Below are 22,567 nucleotides of genomic sequence, written 5' to 3'. Positions count from 1 at the left end.
ATAAACCAGTAATAATAGTAGTAATAGTACAGTATAGTATATGTATAGTACAGTTAGGGCCAGGGGCGAAAATCCCATTTCATACTTGGGGGGGACAATAAACAGTAAAATTTTAGAGAATAATTCCATGGGGGGGACAAGGAAAAAAAGTTGTAGCCTGTCTTTTATACAGCATCTTTTACCGCAATTTGATGCTGTAATCTTCTCTCTATCTCTCCAACAGGCAGAGTGAATGTCTATACTAACTAAACTAAAACTAAAACTAAACATTTCCTGCAATTAAACTGGTAAACTGGTTTATAAACAGTGTGCTGTGAGATCTGCCGCTGTGCACCTCACAACTGTGCGTAATAGTCACGCGTAATGACCGCTCCTCGTCTGCACGTCTTTGATGTTTGTCTCACTGACAGGAGGAGAACCTACAGTCAGGTACCCATTAGCTATGCTCCGTCACAACCGTGCGTAATAGTCGCGCATAATGACTGTTCCTCGTCTGCACGTCTTTCATGTTTGTCTCACTGACAGGAGGAGAGCCTACAGACAGGTACCCATAAGAGCCGCTCCGCCACAACCGTGCATAATAGTCACGCGTAATGACCGCTCCTTGTCAGTTAGACTGCACGTCATTCATGTTTGTCTCACTGACAGGTGGAGAGCCTACAGACAGGTACCCATTGCTCCGCCACTGACTGCTCTTGTCCTGTCCTCTCCCTCTTCTTTCTCTCCTGTCCTCTCTATCACTAAACTCTGAGCTTAATCATTAGCTTTTAGCTTAGCAGCACTCGTAATTGAGTAGGCTTTTGAACAATGCAGGAGAAATGTTGCAGACAGTTTATATTATCAGCCTGGGCCTGGGGCTTATTGTAACAGTAAATGGGATGTGTTATAACTTGTGTAAGTTAAACTGTGTCTGTGTGAGTGTACATCTTACCCTGCCATGCGCGATGTGGGCAGCGGTTCCAGCCACACGCTGCTACTGCTGCCAAGCAGCCCCGCCGGTTGGAAAGAGTGTGGGATATACCACTACTAGGAATGGGAGGGGGGCACTAAATCTTTTAAAATTTAAATAGCACATTATTGTGCGATTATAATGAGCACCGCTTACATTGTGCTTTCAATAAATACTACTGCATTGTTCAAAAATTATTAATTGTGTCTGAAATAATTCTAGGGGGGTACAGCTTTACTGAAGGGGGAGTCATGTCCCCCCTGTCCCCCCCGGGATTTCCGCCCCTGGTTAGGGCAACAAACTGAATGACTGCTGACTCCCTCGCACTTTTCCCCGCCCCCAATCAAATTTGATCTCTGGCAGCAGTAGCAGACAGCTGAGCGGAGCTGTGGAGTCCCTCTGCAGCCTCTGAGACAAACTAAACTAAACACTTGTAGACCCCTCCACTTCATTTATAAACAAACATAAACCTTATTAAGTTGTCATAATGCATGTTACAATGCAAGATAAGTTGAATATAGTCCCTTGACACACCGCTGATGTGAAAAGCTCCCCCCCCAACCCCCCTGCGGTTTATCTGGTTGACGTGAAATAAACCGGGTGGAGCTCTTAAACCGGACCGAACCGGTTAAACCGCAAATCGGCACAAGCCTATGTGAGACAACAGTCGCCAGTCCTCTGTGAGATAATGTGCCGTTATAGTCACATATGATCTTGAAGTCCAGGTGTCACAAGTTAATGCCAAACTTGCTGCTGTAGGCAAACATTCGTCAACTTTATGCTTCACTTCTTCGTAGGGCTTGGGTAGGGCTGTGTCAGTGAAAAAACGTCGGGACAGAGTCACATCCCTGGGTTCCAGTGTTTTTAGCATGTAACAAAAGCCTTCATTTTCAACAATGCTGTATGGACGCAGATCTTTGCGCATGAAGTAGGTGATGGACTGTGTTATTTTCTTAGCTCTCTCAGAGTTTGATAGCAGTTTTGTCAAGCTAAGTGTGTCCAGTGTTGGTTGGGTTTTGGCTATCTCTGAATGGGTGAGGTGAGCCCTCATGGTCATAGTATTCCCAGTGTATTTTATTCTCAAATGACACTGCTTGCAAATCGCATGTGTTGTATCTAAGCCATTCTTTCCTTCCATGTTAAAATCCAAAATAAGTCCAGACGTTTGATTTAAACGCTGTCGGCACATTTCTGATTTCTTTCTCCTGTGCCTCCATCTTTGTTTTGATGCCACTGACTGAGACCTCTGTTGACTTTACCAGGAAAAAAAACAAACAAAAAACATCAGCACCATCCAGTGGACCAAAAAAGCAATTGATTTTATTATATCAGTATTAAAGGTTTAAATTAATAGAAAATATGTATATTAATAATGTATATGATAAAAGATCAATACTTTCAAGACCGGTTTGTTCAAAAAGAACTTCCAATTAAAAGGGGCACACATTTATACAGGTGGAAGGTCCACTTGCTTTTCTTTACATAATGATTAATAGTATTAAATTAGTACTGGAATGAGGCTGCTTTCTATGTGATCCCTAATTTACTGAGTGTGTCTCAACTGAGTGGCATGTGCTTGAGTCCGCCCTATTTTGTAATAGAATGATTTTGTATTCAACTTCTTGTTCTTTTTGAAAAGTAATCAGTTTGAATTTCATTAAAAAGTGCTCTTTGATAGTAATGAGAAGTCTTGCCGGTGTTTCCAGCAGGCAGAACAAGGCACTGTTTCTCTCGGGGCCTGTCGAGCCACTGCCGTTGCCCTTGCTGTGTACACACAATACCACATCCATCCATTATTAACATAATGTTAATAATAGCTAGACAACAATGTAATGGTGATTAAAATGATATTAATGAAAACAGCAAATGGTGGCCATTATCATTACAGTTAATTATCTCCCATTTCACCGCACACAAAGTGTGACAGGGAGTTGTCGCAGTCAAGTGAACAAAGAGCAGAGCAGTAACCTGGTTCAAAGACTGGAGGCTGTGACGCTGCAAGAGGTGTATCTGAATATTTCCTTCTGATTCTCACAGTGGGGGCTTCACTGTGATACGCTGCTGATCTGACTCCACATCCATATTTCAGAGCTCCTTCAGTGTTCCGCAGTATTATAAAGTGGAGATGCTTACAGCCCCAATGACATTTCGTTATTTAAGATTTTGTAATATTTAAACAGCTGCATAAAGCATTCACACTGAAGGGGAACAACGAAAAACACCGTTACTGGGAGGAGATATCCATTACTGGTGTGACAAGTGAAGACAAGGAATGTGTTCGTAGCCATGCTCAAACTGATCAGTCAACAGAATGTATGGGCTCCAAATTGAATTACAGCTGAACAATTACCAAGGCCAACTTCATTTTGAGAAGATTTAATCCAATTTGGCCTTGACTCCCACCCTCCGGCACTCATGCAGTCTTGATGAAAGATGGGAAGCATCATTGTTTGCCCAGTAACCCAGTCAAACTATCAATCTGGCCATGGACCTGAATCAGCCCCTTCATGTCCATCTCTGAGAGCAGCCCTGTCTCCTAGAAAGTACATTTATTTACAACAAACTGAAATGTTAAGTTTTTCTAAATGTTAACGTTTTCTATTAATATAATAACGAAATGTTGCTAGTTAACACATCTGGCAAGTGGCAAAAATGCTTTTCACAGCATACAGCCTCTTTCAAAATAAATGCACCACGTCAGTACAACACCGCAAATAAATGTTATTTTCTTCAACAACAAACGCATGTGGTCACATTTAGCCAACACAGAGTTTGGCTGAAACAGCAGTTTTGCAATCTGGCTGCCTCCGCTTGCCTGTTGCTACTGTTGCTGTCACTTGGTAGCCTGGAAGCTAACCCTGCCAGCAAAATCCTCACCTATGGCCTTGGGACTGTCAGGTCTCTGCTGTGCTTGTAGTGGTTGGACTCTCTGTTCTGGTGTGCTTTGCTAAGCACATTTGCTCAGGACAGTCTGCTGCTACTCTGCCTCATCTCCCTGGCATCTCGTTGTTTCTGTGGATCATCAACGCAGAGGCCGCCCCACCCACTGCCCAGCTAATCTGCTGCTCGGAACCGGCGGCATGTGCCCACCCTGTGTGACTCTCTCCGCTCCCTTTGGCTGCATCCTCTGTTCTGGTGACCACCTGCTGTTACACTACCTCCTCTCCTCGGGTACCATGTAGCTACCATGGATTATCGCCAACGCGGAAGCTGCTACACCGTGGTACAGGGCTCTTTCCTGCCGGCCAATCTGCAGCCTAGACCGGGTGGTGTGTGTCCGGTTTCCCCGCTGTTGTGTACCCCAGCGCGGGTGCTACCAGCGGACTCTATACACTGGTCTTGCAGCTCTCCCACTGCGGTACTCTCCAAAGGAGCTGCTGCGTCTCTAGTCCTACTCCAGTACCCCTCCAGATCTGCTTGCCCATCGTGACATTCTCAAGCGACCAAGATTTGTGCATCGTGGATCTGGTTGGAATGTCCATTACACACAACACACCAACAAAAGCAATATTCACTCTTTCTGGTCCACTCAGCCCCACTCCCCTCACACCTGTACCGGCATTGTCAATCACAGTGTGTTTTCCCCCGTTCCCAAGGCAACCACCTATGTGCCACTTGTCTGTTTGAAACTGGCTTTCTTCAATATACGATCTCTCACTAGTAAGGCCCTGCTGGTTTCTCAACTCATCTTGGACAAAAAACTGGACTTCTTATGCCTCACTCATTATTGTTGCCTTCTACCATTCGTTTTTCTCACAGAATTCTCCTCACTATTAACATCTGTATGTGCAGTGTCCCTTACTGTTATTCTCCTGGGTGACTTCAATATCTACACTGATGACCCATCCAACTGTTTTGCCAATGATTTCATCTCACTCCTTGACTGTCTCAGTATTACACAATGGCCTCTAGTTTCGCAGACCAGGCGAGGCGGGGGCGCAGCGCACCTGTGCTTCGCCAACTGGGTGTGGCCAGGCGGATTTTGCAAGTTTGGCACACCGTGCGGGCTGGCACAGCTACTCCTCTTTCCCACCTCCGTCCCTCCTACCTGCGCAAGTTGGAAAGAGGGAGGAGAGAAGGTTTTACACACATCACACCAATCAAATGAGCCCCTCTCCTCGCCCTTAAATGCGCTGCGTGAAGGCGTAATGAGAGTTTACTCAATCTGCCGTGGCAGAAGAGAGCAGCAGCATTGTCAGATGGCCAAACTTCTCCCAGGAGGAAACTGATGTTTTGGTCTGGAAGGTCCAAGCTTGCAGTGTCCGAACAGGGCCGTCGCAATCAGACAGGCAAACTAGGCAATTGCGTAGGGCCCCGAGCTGGAAGGGGGCCCCCAGAGACGGCTGACATTGGTCCATATCAATGACAATATGATGGAACCCCTATAGACACTGCAACAACGACAACACAATGGAATCCCGCCTAATGGGGCCCCCTACTAGCTGCTGCTTGCAAGTGGCTAGAGGGGGCCTCCCAGAGACTGCTGACATTTGGTCTGTAATCAACGACACAAATTGAAACCCCCTTAGACACTGCAACGACGACACATTGGGAGACCTCCCTAATGGGGCCCCCTACTAGCTGACTTGCTGCTGCTGCTGCCGGGCAAAATGAAGCGAACATATTTTCAGGGCACGCAAAAAGAAAAAAAAAAAAAAAAGCAGGAGGAGGATGAAAATAAAACGAGATAGGGTTAGGTGAGAATGTGTTACATTAAAAGTAGTTATAACAGAACAGATCAGCATAATAAATTAACAGTAATCCATATGACACAATGAGACAGAAAGAGAGACAGAGAGAGAGACAGAGACAGAGACAGATAGAGATGCAGGACAGACAACATTAATGAAAGTAATAATGACTAATGATTATTACTAACAGCAGCAGCAGGAGGCATCTGGCAGGACCACAGCAGCAGCACAACCACACATGTCACACTATCCAGGCACCGCTGTGATATGAAGCACCACAGTTCCTTAAGAACTGCAATATCAATGTTGCATAACAATGTCACTTCATAAATTGATCAGTTATCAGTCACTTTATTTGGGTTCAACATGAGAACTAATTGATCTGATGTGATTTATTTACCATCTGTAACAACATCAACACTTAGGTTATACAGATAGGCTTCAATTTGCATTCTGTAAGACAACAGGAGTGCAGCAGAGACAGATGGAGAAATAAATGGCCGCCAGAGGGCACTGAGAGCCAGAAAAAATGGCATATGCTACAAACATGTATATACAATCTGCTGATAATAGGCCTACATGCGGCTTTAAGGCTACTTGTCGTGGAGTATTCTCACACTGTGCTATCAGCACTTTGACTTATTGGGCTCTAGTTTCGCAGACCAGGCGAGGCGGGGGCGCAGCGCACCTGTGCTTCGCCAACTGGGTGTGGCCAGGCGGCTTTTGCAAGTTTGGTACACCGTGCGCGCTGGCGCAGCTACTCCTCTTTCCCACCTCCGTCCCTCCTACCTGCGCAAGTCAGAAAGAGGGAGGAGAGAAGGCGTGGAGTGGGTTTTACACACATCACACCAATCAAATGAGGCCCTCTCCTCGCCCTTAAATGCGCCGCACAAAGGCGTAATGAGAGTTTACTCAATTCGCCATGGCAGAAGAGAGCAGCAGCGTCAGACGGCCAAACTTCTCCCAGGAGGAAACTAATGTTTTGATCCAAGGACACTGCGAGGTCCAAGCTCGCATTGTCCAAATATACGGAACTGCGAGCAGACCTACACGGACTGATGATGCAAGGGTAGCCTGGGAGGAGGTCACCACAATCATAAATCAATGTTGCGTTTCTCTCGTGCGCGCGCGCTCTCTCTCTTTCTCTCTCGCAGTCTCACTCTGTTTCTTTTCTTTTGACTTTTCTAAGATGACAGATGCTGAATATATACTCCCTATCTGATGCTGTGGCTGTTTGTGGTTGCTTGAGAGGGATGTTAACTCATTAGTTTGCAGCTGTGTTAATCAAATCAGGTTGGGTTTCCATTACACGTGCCAAACGTGCCAAACGGTGCCAATCCCCTTTGATCTGACATCAGATGTGACGGGACAGTCGATATAGAGATACATTTATGTGCTGATTGCAGATAGTTGCATGGTATCAAAAAGACTGGACTTTCAGTATACACCCAAATGTACACTGACATAACTGCAAGAATGCTCTCTACACTGCCAAATCTTCGTACTACTCCAACCTCAGTAGCGCTGCCAAAGATAACAGAGCCCTCTTCACAACAGTCAGCCACCTACTCCAACCTCCTAAAACGCTTCTACTGATCAGTGCTCTGCCTTTCTGGATTTCTTCATTAACAAAATCAACATAATCCACATACAGCTGCAGTCTTCATTCACCTCCTCCAAGGACCCACCCTGTTCGGTTACAGCAGGCCAACCACTCATCAGCCCCCTCTCCAACCTTAACCCCTGCAACAGAAGAAACCATCGCTGAGCTCATCCGCAAAGCAAAACCAACCTCTCCTCAAAGCCTGCCTGCCATCCGTGTCCCCCATAATCACTGCAATAAACTCCTCCCTCACCTCTGGAACTGTACCCCCTACTCTTAAACTGGCTGCAATTACACCCAGCCTCAAACAACCCGGTGCTGACCCAGCTGACCTGAACCACTACAGGCCAATCTCTAACCTCCCCTTCATATCCAAAATCCTGGAGAAGGTGGTCGCCACTCAACTTCAGTCCCACCTTGACTCCATGAACCCTTCCAATCTGGTTTCTGCCCAAAACACAGTACTGAAACAGCCCTGGTAAAAATCACCAACGACCTCCTCCGTGCAGCTGACTCTGGACTGCTCACCATCCTTATCCTCCTTGATCTCAGCAACACTTTGTCCAGATGAGGACTCATAGGTTGAACTGATGAAAGGATTTTTCAGTCAAAGGTGAAACAACAAAGATATTGTGGGTTATTGTGTGATTTGCTGTGCCCTCCCCATTACCATTAAATAGAACTGAAACCAAAGTCTGGTTCCTCAAATGCCGTCACTGACGTCATGACTGCTCCTTCTTTTATATTATCCTTGTCAAAAACAAGGAATTGATACATCATCAGAGAGAAAGAAGGAGGAGGAGGAGGGAAGAGAAGAGGAGGGAAGGGGGGAATGAAGGAAAGAGAGAGGACGTGAGAGTGCGGTAAACTTACACAATTAAAACAAGATAGATAAAATGTGGCTACCAAGTCACGGTGGACCAAATCTTATCTTTATGTACATATAATAAATTCTTAATTTCATAGCCATACAGTCATTTATGATCTGCTTACAATAAGACTAGCAACAGTATTTCTGTGTCCTTGGAACCATCATGTAATACAAAAATTAAAAGGGGAAGAAAAAAACTCAGACATTTCTTAAAAAATGTCTTCGAGAGAGGTCACCCTGTATGCAGAACATTTCAGCTGCTGTGGATCAAAACAAGTGATTTGGAAGAAGGCTAATGTATGCAGAATGTTAGAGACAGTTTCCTCTTTTTCCTCTAGAGCACAACTATAGATGTCAGAGCTGTGCTCGGAGTGAGCCAAACAGAAGGGGTTTCATTGGGTTTCTTCCTCTCTGCTCAAACAGAGACACAGCCATTGATTTATCTGCTCTGACTCACTATTAATTTTAAGCACTGCTAAACAAGACAATAAACAGTTTACAATCTTAAGGTAACATCTGCATTCTTCTCTTGAACCCTTCTGCAGCTAAGAGTAATAATGCAAAGTAGCTCTCGTAAAGCTCAAAATGAAGAGATAATGCAATCAAAAGGCCCTTTTACACTGCCAGATTTTTCCACGAATGTTGGGCAGTTTTGCCGGCAAGCTGGGTGCGTTTAGACACACAGAGCCGGATTGGGAAGTTGATCCGAGGTGCCCAATTTTCCACCTCGTAAGGTAGTCATATTGGCGGAACCCTTTTAATTTAAACAGACTGAGGCGGCCCTCCACAACAGGAGGGGCTGTTGATAACTCGTGGGAGGAGCTATTGATGAGGCCGCACGTGCTACCCACTGGCGGTGGATAAACAGGAAACAGCTCATAACAGGAATTAGTGAGCAGCTAGTAGCAAGAGGGAAACACAAACCTGACAGACACTGTAAAGATGAGCAACTGGGGAGACAAAGAATTGCCCTCGCAAATGAAGAGGCCATTAACCGTCAGATGACGGGAACGGTGAACAACGAGCCAACTTATGAGAGAATCGCCAAAGGACTGACTAGCCGCAGCTTCCCTCCCATGTCACTGGTTACGTCACACGCAGAGCTACACATTTTGTTACTTGCTCACGCCCCGCATTGCCATGAAAATGGCGCATTCTGTATAAACAAAAGTAGGCAGGCAGTATTTTGGCGCACGCCCCGATTTTGTTTTTATACTGCCAATGCTGAAAAATGACTGGTGGGCTTTCCTGCAAATTTGCACAATTCCTATCTAAAAAGGGCTACAGATGACAGAGGACAGACTTTTAACAATAACTCTTTGCAAAATGAAATCAGAGAGGATGCAGTTAACTCACCACTGATGCATCCAGGGGATGCACCCCATTATTCTCCCTGATAATGCTACACTGTAAACAACAAATCTGTGCTGAAATCATAGAAACAGTGGCATCACATGACTTCACTTATTTCGAAAGTATTTCTCATGTCACAGAAACCACTGTATGATTGTTACAGTGCTCTGCAAAGATGTGAGAAAATTTGCCCACCCACTGTCCTCTCTGGTTCTGTGAAGCTCTGTGCACTGCCGTTGCCTGGCCAAACTGTGCCATAAGAGTTGACAATGCTTCAAATATGGATGTTTCTGCAAAGAATCTACAAATTCTTAAATATTAGTGTCACCAATTAAGTATCTGATTAAATATTTCCCTTTCTGTTTCTGACAAATTACATTGAATAATGGCCAAAAAACGTTATGATGTCACAGTGAAGCTGACTTTTAACCTTTTGGATATACAATGTCATTGCTTCATCATTTTATCCTATTAGACATTTGTGTGACATTTTGTCACAGATGCTGTATTAATTCAAGGTACCCTGAGTGCTTGTTGATGTTCTTTGCTCTGGCATGTCAACTTCAGCCTGTTATATGCATTGTCTGTTTTCAAAGTACACTTCTGTTTTCACAGTAAATGTACAAATTGCATACAGTCTCTTTCAAAATAAATGCACTACGTCATACTACAACAACATACTACGACTACAATATACAAATTGATGTTTTTTTTCCTTCAACAACACACACAACTGGTTGGGTTAAGGAAAAATTGGTTTTACAATCTTACGGGAAGCGAACACTGGCCTTTCGATAAAGTTGGTGGTTATTGGTTTTCTTCGCATCTGCGGGTATATCTTTTACAAAGCGAGATTTTGTTTTGTTTATACTGTCAATGAGTGACAGGAAACCATAAAAGCTCTTTTCAGAAAAAAAAGAGAATTAGCATGTTTCTCAATTTGTTGAACTATTAAATTTATGCAGTACCTTATCTAGTTTTTTTATGGATCCTCAGATCCTTAGCCTATAGTACAAATATTAATTGCCTCAAAATAATATATCAATGCACTTGAATGAAATAACAATAGGGTCATAATAAGAGACTGGCCTTCCTAACACCATTAGATGATGACAGACTTAAAAAGAAAAAAAACATGTTTAAATGGCAAATGAACTGCATTTAACAGCCACACACACACAAGTCGCTTGCTCGCCAAACCATGGTTTTATAGTGGATTAGTCCAGTTTATTTGACGTTTATCACTGAAGCAGTGGTTATACCTCATGTGGAGGAGATCCTTAAATCGTTTTTCAGACAAACTGTTTCTCCATGCAGTCAGCACAGACTGCCCAGGCTGATGGGTCTCTCCATAGGCGCACTGGACAGTGTCGTTGTTGTCGGCACGTTTGGTGATTTTTTTTCTATCTATCCATTATGCAAACGGTTGAAGAACTTACGTATTGCAAGAAATGATGTAATTGCTTGATTAGTAACATTAATGTGATGACTGAATTTGGAACAGTTACATTACTGCATTACAAAGGTACTATGATTTCAGTAATGCAATACTATTATTAATAGTATTACTAATACTTCTAATTTGATTAGTGTTAGGACGCATGCATGTGTGCACGTACAGTTGCAGTATGTGCACACAGATCTTTGTTCATATGCACACCTGTGAGTTTGGAGTCACACGTGCAAATGCACATTACTCTGCATGGCTGAGTTATACTAATACCACAGACGTATGTATAGGAATCTAGACCTCTGTCTCTCTCACACACGCACGCACGCATGCACGCACACACGCACGCATGCACGCATGCACGCACACACACAGGTGTTCCTCAGGATCACAGCTGTGTCTCTTTGCCTGCTGGACTCTTCACAATTAATGCTGCTGAACCAAGTCTGCTGCTGCCATGCTCACTGCCTGTGAGGAGATGATTAGATAAATTTAAAGTGTATTTATTCCAAACATGTTGTTTGCTGTAGCTCAACAGTCAAAGTACTGCATGTTTATTACTAAAATGCAAATAAACATTTAGCTAACAATAAAAAATAAGATAACATGTTATAATTTGCTTTCAGTAACATGTTGTACATGTGTTATAACAATCATATAAATCAATAATCGGGGTGTCGGTGGCTTAGTGGTAGATCAGGCGCCCCATGTACAAGGCTGTTGCCGCAGCGGCCCGGGTTTGACTCCAGCCTGTAGCCCTTTGCTGCATGTCATTCCCTCTCTTTCTCCCCCTTTCACACCTGACTTTCCTATCAATTAAAGGCAAAACTGCCCAAAAAAATATCTTAAAAAAAAAAAAAAATCAATAATCAGTACAATACAATTACAAATTAACTTGTTCAGGCAAAAACATGAAAAACATCTCTAAAAAATAAGCAAAAAGCCTTTTTACAATATATGATACATCATAATTCCTTCCGACACATTCTCCTTCAAACAGCTGGATTTATTCAAGTTTCTCGCCAAAAGCTACTTTTTACAAGATTACATTGAACACATAATAATATACTAATTATAATAATTTATCTTTGCCCAATACTAATTTTTACTGAATAGAACTTTTTATTTTTTATTTTTATTCATTGTTTATTTGAAGAGGATAGTGCATATTAATGAACAATCGGTACAAATACATGACGTCATGTAAATATGCCAGATTTAGCTAGATGCTAATTTCCATCCATAGTCTTCACATTAAAAGACAGACAGACATACCATAAATAACAGTTAATTCAACAACATATAAAGTGCACAACAATATTAGCAGCAGTTATACAATAGATTCAACAAGGGGCTACAGTAGAGAACTGTATGAGAGGGCTGATCAATGTTTCATTCATGGGTGCAGATTTGATTGATTTGAGTCAATAGCCATCCGTTAAGCTGTTTTTTGAAAGTAGTGTACAGTAAGGGAATTTTGGCCTATAAAGGTTCGTCTGAACTGCACCTCGCAGTCCCCTCTGGAGGCAGATCTGGTACTGAGCGTGTTGTCTCTCCATTTAAAAAAATCCTCCAGCGGGGGAGGAGCCAGCCCGTTGAGGGTTTTATAGATGAGGCAGCTGTATTTAAAAGTTTTAAAATGTTCAAAACTCAAGAAATTGTACCTCGCAAGAATTGGACAGTGATGTGAGGAATATGTATGTATGTATGTATGTATGTATGTATTTTTGGCTGTTCAGCACCGCGGAAAGCTCCCCAGAGTCATTCTCTCCTCTCTATGACACTTGTATCTCGACCAGTAGCCTACTTTTGTTGCGTTGCTGATCCTCTATGGTACACAAATACAGTATAGCCTAGTATAATCACATATCGGAACAACAGGACGTCGGACTAATGAGAGGTCGGAACAATGAGAGGTTGGAACAATGCTATGGCACCATCACAAAACAGTACTCAATATGAGACAGAATCATGCAGTGGACATAAGATTTAGCAGCATCAGACGACATGAGGGGCCTGATTAGTTTAAAATTTTGCAGGCTAAATTTTATCATGTTGGCCACTTTTTTGATGTTTTTCCTAAATGTGAGATTCATGTCTAATGTGATACCAAGGTACTTGAACTGGGTTACCAATTCAAGTTCCTCTTCTCTGATGAATACGTTGGATCTGTTCGGCTCTCCTGGTCGCTTTGTGAATGTCATACACACCTTTTTTTTTTGTGTTGAGCATAAGGCAGTTGTTATTCAGCCAGTCTTGTACCTTAGTTAAAGCATTTGTAAGTTTGTTGGAGGTAATGATGGAGTTTGACCCGTGTGTGAAAATGACTGCGTCGTCCGCGTACATCTGGGCGTACATCTGGGAGGTTGTTTATGTACAGTGAAAATAACAAAGGTCCAAGGATCGAACCCTGAGGGACACCAACTGTTGTAGTGCGAAAAGGCGATTTGACCCCGTCAACAGTTACACATTGAGTTCTGCTTGACAGATATGATTTGAACCATTGCATGGTGTTATAGTGGAGCGGATAAGTGACATAATCGTTCAGTTGGTGATACAAGCATGAAAATTGGCATGAGCAGTCTCCATGGGTCACTTGACAAGAAAATTGCCGGAGTCAATTGAAATATCAAGATGGCGGCCATTTTTCAAGATGGCCGCCATCTTAATGGAAGAATTAAGTTATGTAATTGTTTAGTTGGTGATATAGGCAAGAACTTTGGCATGAGCAGTCTCTATGAGTCATTTAACAAGAATATTCTCCCAGCCACTTGAAATTTCAAGATGGCGACCATTTTTCAAGATGGCCGCCACCTTTTTGGAGCAGTTATTTGGTGTAAACGTTCAGTTGGTGATACAAGCATGAAAATGGGCATGAGCAGTCTCCATGGGTCACTTGACAAAAAAAACATTCACAGACAATTGAAATTTCAAGATGGTGGCTGTTTTTCAAGATGGCTGTCACCTTAGTGGAGCAGTTAAGTGATCTAATCCTTAAACTAGTGATACAAGCATGAAAATTGGCATGCACAGTCTATATGGGTCAAATAACAAGAAACTTCTTACAGCAAATTGAAATTTCAAGATGGCAGCCATTTTTTTAAGATGGCTGCCAGGCCGCCACCTTAGTGGAGCAGTTAATACAAGTATGGAAACTGGTGTGAGCCACCTACTGGATCCTCAAAAGATCCCTTTTCTCATATAAACATATTGGGTTTTGTCAGTAAAGAGGGTTTAGTTTAATTTTATTTTATATGTTTTAGATGCAATGCGATGAAAAATACATCAACATACAGTTGTGTTGATTTGGTGATTAGAAGTAAATCACAAAGAGTGAATATCTGCACTACCAGGGCACACTGGTGATATATCACTACTGTTAAACTCAGCGTGGGGTTAAATGTCAGCTAATTAAAAGTTAGTATCCCAAATGTTATCTAATTTACTCCAAATCAATTAGATAGCTGCACCTGAATTGACAGGTTGTGCCAGTGCGGGAGAGCCACACATTTGCAAAACTCAGCGATTGCCCCTCTGCAGTGGATGACAGCGACCTGCAAGCTTTGGAGAAATTTGTTGTTCTAATGTATGACGGGTCCAGCGATGTCACAACTGCAAACAAGGCTAGGCTTGATCTATTTGCCAGAAAGCAAAGACCATATGACCTGATCCCACCAACTCAAGCAGCACTCAAAGAGCATGCCAAACGTGCATGTTATGAGGCTGGATATGTGTGGGGACAGGCATTGAAGCGACAGCCACAAATGCCAAGTCCATCCGACTGGGGATGGATGAAACAAGGTGAAGAGTAGAAAATCTTCTGGACTCCTCTTCCACCTATTGCGGAGAATTATTGGGAGTTGACCAAATGTGGGTGCACGAAGGCATGTACTGGAAGGTGTTAGTGCTTCAGATATGGACTCACTTGCACATGTCTATGTAGTTGCCCCTGCTAAATACCTATGTGCGTTGGCCTATTCTTTTTGCCAGGGTTGCTCCCCCTTGGCCACCTGTGTTTTCAGATGTAGACCTTTGGCTCGGCTCCCCATTACCACATCAGTGCGTATTCAGTTTTAACAGTGAAGCACATTTTAGTTTAGTTCTTTAATATATTGCTCAATTATTATTTTGGAGCACTGTCCATTCAGAACCACAGCTGTGCTACTTCAGTAATGAACCCTCGTTTCAAATTTGAAGAAGATTGCTCAAAGTATGACCATTCTACAGTGTTTTTTCTATGAAAACATCCAGGCGGAGCTCCAAATGACAAGTCGGTCACTCGGCTTCAAAACAGTACTATCAGTGATCAAATAACACTCAGCCAGCTTCAAACATTGTACCTTATTGAAATCAAATGTGATTATGATAGCTGATGTTGTTTATGACACAGAAACACCATAAAATATCACCAACTAAAGCCATATGAAACGTGAAAGTTATGGTCCCACTTTCTAGACGGCATATCTCAGCCAAAAATAGTGGGAGGAGTGAGACTCTTACCTTTTATAAAAGAGCTAAGTCCCCACTAACGGCTCCACATAAGGTCGCAAGTAATCCTTTAACTTTTCCTGTCGAAAAACGGCATGACATGACTTGTCACCACTCAAAGCGATTTTGGACTTTGTGTGTTTAGGCTGCTCTGGTGCGAAATACATAATAAATAAAAGAAAAAACATGTTATTTTTGAAAAGTCGAGAGCTTCCTGAATCCAGCAATACCAAACATCACATGGTTTGATGATGTAGTGCGCCTGGGAGATACCATTTAACAGAGGAGGGGTGGAGCAAGGATGTTGGCGTCCTGGTGGAGTTAGAGGTTTAAAAAAAAAAAAAAAATTATAATAATAAAAAATAAATAAATAAACAAAAAAAAAAAAAAACACCTCCCTTGTGACTGTTACCTTGTCGAGGTAAGGGAGCTTGTGTACTTCACAGAAGCCTGAGAGCTATGCCGTTGGAAGGCAACTTCTGGCAGGTTTTACCAAATTGGACAGGTCAAGGGAAAGGAGTAAGACAAAACACAGTCAAACACAGGAACCCAAAAAAAAGGGGAAATAGAAAATGTAAAGATCCAGGTGGCCATCTTGAAGAATGGCTGCCATCTTGAAATTTCAAGTTTCTTGTCTTGTGGCGATCAGTGGAGACTACTCACGCCAATTTTCATGGCTGTATGACCGACTGAACGACTACACCACTTAACTGTTCCACTAAGGTGGTGGCCATCTTGAAAAATGGCCGCCATCTTGAAATTTCAATTGACTGTGAGTAGTTTCTTGTCAAGTGACCAATGGAGACTACTCATGCCAATTTTCATGCTTGTATCACCAACTGAATAATAACATCACTGAATTATTCCATTAAGGTGGTGGCCATCTTGAAAAATGGCCGCCATCTTGAAATTTCAATTGGCTCCGGCAATTTCTTGTCAAGTGACCCATGTAGACTGCTCATACCAATTTTCACGCTTGTATCACCAACTGAATGATTTGGCCTAAAATCAGCTCTTAGCCGCTCCACTATTATCAGAGAAGTTAAAAAATGTGAGCTTGTTTAAGAGTACCTGGTGGTCAACGGTGTCAAATGCCTTCTTAAGGTCAAGAAATACAGCACCAACACATGGGGATTTATCCAACAGACACTTAATTGTTTCAGTGAACATACAATTGGCTGACTCAGTGGAATGGTGTGCCCTGAAGCCAAACTGCATAGGATGTAATGGAGTGAGACCTTCGTCCAGATGTTTGATCAGTTTCTCAGCTACCTTGGAAATAATTGGCAATATACTGATTGGTCTGTAGATGGCCTCCTGTGTTTTGGAGTCATATTTAAAAATGGGGGTCACTGTGGCCACCTTCCAGGCTGGCGGGACTTTGTTTTGGTTAATTGATAAGTTAAGTTCTTTATGAAGTTTGTGTCGATACCGTGTACATCTTTTGTTTTGGAACATTTGAGTGCTCCAACTGATCTTTGTGACTTCTGTCTCTATTATGTTTTCCAGCTGAAAAATGGGCTGCTCATCACTGATCAAGCGGGGTACAATAGTTGAACTTGAACACTTCACAATGTAAATCAGTGCAACCTCCGTGAGCTGTTGGTTGTGGCCACTGGCTGCTGTGAGGTAACGATAACAAGGTCTCCTCCTGCTGATTTCAACACCAATTAGTTGTTTTGTTTGTTTTTGTGTTTTCATATTCTTTCTCTCCACATCCACTCCTCTTAGTAGTGTAGTGGTAGTTGAGTTGGCACCAGAGAGCTTTTGTCTTTTTGACATGATAAAGTTTTGGGGTTCACATGACGTCAGATAACTCGCCCATCTCCCCAGAGAGCAGGTAAAGCGTAACGAGCTGGGGAGGGGTGCCAGGGATGGCAAAAACCCAGAAAAAAGGTCTCTCTATTATCTAGTAGGCTTTGCTATGTAGCTATGTTGTGACCTTATGTAATAGTTCCCAGTTTGGGATCAGTTAAGTACTATTCAACACTATCCAGCCAATGCTAATGAGGGAGAAGCTGCAGGCGTTGAGGGTCAACACATCCACAATTTAGAGTACTGACTACCTGACGGACAGACCACAGCTTGTCTGACTGGGCCGTGTCCTGTCTGATATGGTGTTGAGTAGCACAGGAGCCCCATAGGGGACTGTTCTGTCTTTTTTCCTTTTCACCTTGTACACCACAGACTTTGAGTATGACTCTGGGTCATGCCACCTGCAGAAGTTCTCTAACGACTCTGCAGTGGTTGGGTGTATACGTGATGGATGGGAAGAGAAGTACAGAGCATTGATGGATGATTTTCTGGAGTGGGCTGGAAGAAATCACCTGTTGCTGAATGTGGCCAAGACCAGGGAGATGGTGATCGAGGACTGCTTCTCAACCCCTGTGCATATGGGGAGAGGACATCAACATGATTGAGGACTACAAGTACCTCGGCATTCACATAGACAACAGACTGAGCTGGAAGGCCAAATACCGAAGCTGTGTACAAGAAGGGGATGAGCACACTCTATTTCCAGAGGAAGCTGAGATCTTTCAATGTGTGCAGCAAGATGTTGGAGATCTTCTATCAGTCTGTTGTGGCCATTGCACTTTACTTTGCTGTAGTCTGTTGGGGGAGCAGCATCGGAGCTGGTGAGACTAACACACTGAATAAAATCATTATAATCATTTGATTTTATTATATAATAAATAATATAATCATTGGAACATCAACACCACAGAAATAACCAAGAAGGCACAGCAGCGTCTTCACTTCCTCAGGCTGCTGAGGAGGAACAACCTGGAGGAGAAGCTGCTTGTGACCTTCTACCGGTCAGCCATTGAAAGCATCATAACATACAACATTACAGTCTGGTACGCAGGCAGCACAGCTGCAGAGAGACACTCACTACAATGCATCATCCGCACAGCTGAAAAAGTCATCGACTGCTCACTTCCCTCATTAAACGACATCGCCACTACTCGCTACCTCAAAAGAGCTTCCACCATCTCAAAAGACTGCACTCACCCTGGCCATAACCTGTTTCAGCTGCTGCCCTCAGGCAGGCGCTATCGGTCCATCAAAACACACACATCCACATTTAGAAACAGTTTCTTCCCCCAGGCCATTACTGCGATAAACTCTCATTGACCTTTTTTCTTGTTTTTGTTTTTTCTCTGTCTGCACTTTATTGCTATTTGCACCTGACTACTGCTGATAGATGCAGTATTGCACTATGGACTCTATTTTAATGTGGAACGTGTGCGTATGAGTGATACTTTTTTTTATTGTGGAATTGTTTGTTGTGCACCATTAGGAGCAGCATGTCCAATTTCGTTGTATCTGGTATACAATGACAATAAAGGTTTTTATTTCTATTTCATTAAGAAGGCTGGCTTTGTGACTGGCTGCAAACCGGACTCATTTGAAGCAGTGGTGGAAAGGAGGACATTGAACAAACTGTTATACATCATGGATAATCCTGACCACTATTCAACACATAATGGATAGACAGCGGAGCTCTTTCTCCAACAAACTTATACAGCTTCACTGTCACAAGGACTGATACAGGAAATCATTCCTCCCCCAAGCCATAGCGCTATATAATACCTCACCTCTGTCTGACAGAGATCACTCATAGCTCTCTACAGTCATTCCTCTATAGCTTAATAGTTACATTACAATTTTTTGTTTGCACTGCTGGTCATAAATAATTGCACACTTGTTAACTATTTTTTTTTAGCTATTTGCACATTTTTACAACCTCTACTTCACTTCTCACTGTGTTGTGTATATAATTGATCTTCTTTTTTTTACCTCTGCGATTTTGATATTTTATTCTATTCCTGTATATTTCTCTTGTATATTTTAAATTTTAGTATGGCTTATTTTTGTATATATTTCACATTTCTATATTCTGATATATTTCATTTTGATCTGTTTTTGTCTTCTCGTATTTACATGTATATTACTGTCCACATACTGTTTGATTACTTGCTGCTGAATTCCCAGTTTGGGAACAATAAAGTACTATCTATCTATCTATCTATCTATCTATCAAGATAATAGTAGTAATAGTATTAGTAAGAAAACTGTAAAAAACATTTTGATTTTTTTTTATTCCCCCATTTGTGGCGCCCCCTATGGATGATGACACCCTTAGCATTCACCTATACTGCCTGTGCCATGGACCAGCACTGTATACACCTCTCACTATACAAAACTGTAAAGACAATCAGGGGCAGGCTGGCCATAGGGAGGTTCGGGAGTATTCCCGAACGGCCGGTCTGTTCCAGGCCGAACCGGCCAGTGATCGGTGGTCAGAGTGGAACGTCAGACTGGGTCAATCTAATATTTTGCATATGAAGGGGGGATACGAGCAGTTAGCAAGCACTGCCTACATGGCCCTATCATCCCAGACTTGGAGTTCTCAACTGGTCGGGCCAGCCTGACAAACCCAACCGGACCCGCGGGTTCAGAAAAATATGCAAATGACTCGGGCCGGGTCAGGCCTCGGGCTTCCTTTTTTTTCGGGCAGACAATTGGGCTAATGCTGGTGTGTCGGCTGGCTGCGTTGGGTCTGGGCTTAAAAACCCGCAGGCTGGGTCGGGCCGGGTTGTAATTTTCAGGCCCATTGAGAACTCTAGTTTGTGTTTTTGGATGTGTTCAGGGCACACAGAACATTAAAGGTAGCCTATCAGCAATGTTACACCATACGTGCATAAATCATTAATCTGCTTTATCAATTAAAAATAAAATCCATACTGGCTGACCAGAAAAAACGCACAAATTTCTTTATTGCAAAAGAAGACATAGCCTATTTCAGGAGAGAGCCTGTGTTCAAAGTTAAAAAGATAATATTTGAATATATAGGCTAAACATCCTGTTTTCCTGTTCTGTTTCTACATTAATATAGGCTATAGCCATTTTTACCAGCTCAGGAACCACCAAAAAAAACAGTGCCAGGTACAGGGTGCAGGACTGGGTTGGCGATAGGTCTTTGCATAGAATTATATTATATTCAATACACTCTACTGACTGACTAATCTGTGTGTGTTGTGTTTAATATCATTACATTGTTTTTATACTGCAAATAAAGTATTCGTGTTAAAATTACGGTTCCACTTGCGTCTGTCGTGCAATCGGAAAAAAGGCCTCTCCAACCCAAGCTCCCGGGCTGAATTTCAATCCCAGCCCACCCCTGAAGACAACTATAAGGCAATATTAAGTAACATTAATAGTGACCTTACCAGGTGACTCCCAGGCCTCTAGTTTCGCATACTGGGTGAGGCAGAGGCGCAGCGCACCTGCGCTGCGCCAACTGGGTGTGGCCAGGCGGATTTTGCAAGTTTGGCACACCGTGCACACTGGCGCAGCTACTCCTTTTTCCCACCTCCGTCCCTCCTACCTGCGCAAGTCAGAAAGAGGGAGGAGAGAAGGCATGGAGTGGGTTTTACACACATCACACCAATCAAATGAGCCCCTCTCCTCGCCCTTAAATGCGCCGCGCAAAGGCATAATGAGAGTTTATTCAATTCGCCATGGCAGAAGAGAGCAGCAGCGTCAGACGGCCAAACTTCTCTCAGGAGGAAACTGATGTTTTGGTCCGGGAGGTCCAAGCTCACAGTGTCCGAATATTCAGAACTGCGAGCAGACCTCCACGGGCTGATGATGCAAGGGTAGCCTAGGAGGAGGTCACCACAATTATAAATCAATGTTGCGTTTCTCTCATGTGCGCGCTCTCTCTTTCTCTCTCATATTTTCAAAGATGACAGATGCTGAATATATACTCCCTATCTGATGCTGTGGCTGTTTGTGGTTGGCTGAGAGGGATGTTAACTTATTAGTTTGCAGCTGTGTTAATCAAATCAGGCTGGGTTTCCATTACACGTGCCAGACGTGCCAAACAGTGCCAATCCCCTTTGATCTGACATCAGATGTGATGGGACAGTCAATATAGAGATACATTTATGTGCTGACTGCAGATAGTTGCACTGAATTGTCGTTTATTGTCTTGTTAATGTGCCTGACATTCTGGAAACCTGCCTGTGAGGTTTTGGTGACGTGTGCGCACTGTCCGCCGGTCAGCCAAACTTCCACTTACACCGGCTGCGCTCCCCCTGCGCTGACAGTAGACCTGGTTTCAGCTGGCAAGCTTTTAGCGCACCTTCGGCGAAGCTTTTTGGCACAAAACTGTCACTGCGCCAAGCTGGATCTGTCGACACCTCCCTCTGCTGCGCCGCCACACCCATCTCAGCGCATCTCGGTCTGCCAAACTACCAAACTGAGCGCGCCTCAGGTGGCGCTGCTCGAAACTAGCTCTGCGCAGGGTTCGCCACCCTGTGCCACCCTGCGCCGCGCCGGGAAACTAGAGCCCCCAGTGTTACTGAAGTCTAGGACTGCTGCAATTATAGTGAATGTGCTACTCTGTATTAATCAGCTCAGTGCAATTATTCCCCTACCACCACCAATAACATTTTGGAAAAGACTTGATTCCCTGATTTGCAGTTAATATGGAACAACATACAGCCTAGGTTGAAATACTCTACACTGCAATGCACTCAGTGGCCCTCATTTATCAATCTTGCATGGAAACGGGTGCAGATCTGAGCGCAGGACTCATCTGTCATGAGGGCTGTCGTATGCTGTAAAGCCCTGTGAGGCAAACTGTGATTTGTGATATTGGGATTTCTAAATAAAATCGATTGATTGATTGAATTGATCTTACGATAGGACACACATGTGATTTATGAAACCTTCGTATCTGACCAATCCCAGCATATGAATGATCAGGCCTTGATAAATGCGGCAGCTGAAATCAATCGTCATTAGCATGTCACGCCCTTAAATATTCGTGGTTCAGACACAGCGTCGCTGTTGAAAAACGGACTCCAGCTGAGGTTTGAATAAAATTCTCAATAAGTAGTCTATGCCTAATGATGATGATAATAAAAAAATGAATCTTTTATTCATCCATAGCCTAATAGCCTATGCCTGGTAGTTGATCAAGTCACAATTCTTTACGTTTAGGTCAAGAAAAAGTGGTCAGACTTAAAGCTGGCAACAAAAAAGAGTGTTGCTGCCCTTAGGCGCAACAGCACGCAGACTGGAGGAGGCCAACCAGGCCCCAGCCTGACCCTGACGGGGACCAAGGAAAGAATCTCCTCACTAATCGGGT

This window comes from Epinephelus lanceolatus, chromosome 1 (assembly GCF_041903045.1).
Source record: "Epinephelus lanceolatus isolate andai-2023 chromosome 1, ASM4190304v1, whole genome shotgun sequence".
Lineage (NCBI taxonomy): Eukaryota > Metazoa > Chordata > Actinopteri > Perciformes > Serranidae > Epinephelus > Epinephelus lanceolatus.
Note: the sequence above shows the minus strand (reverse complement) of the source record.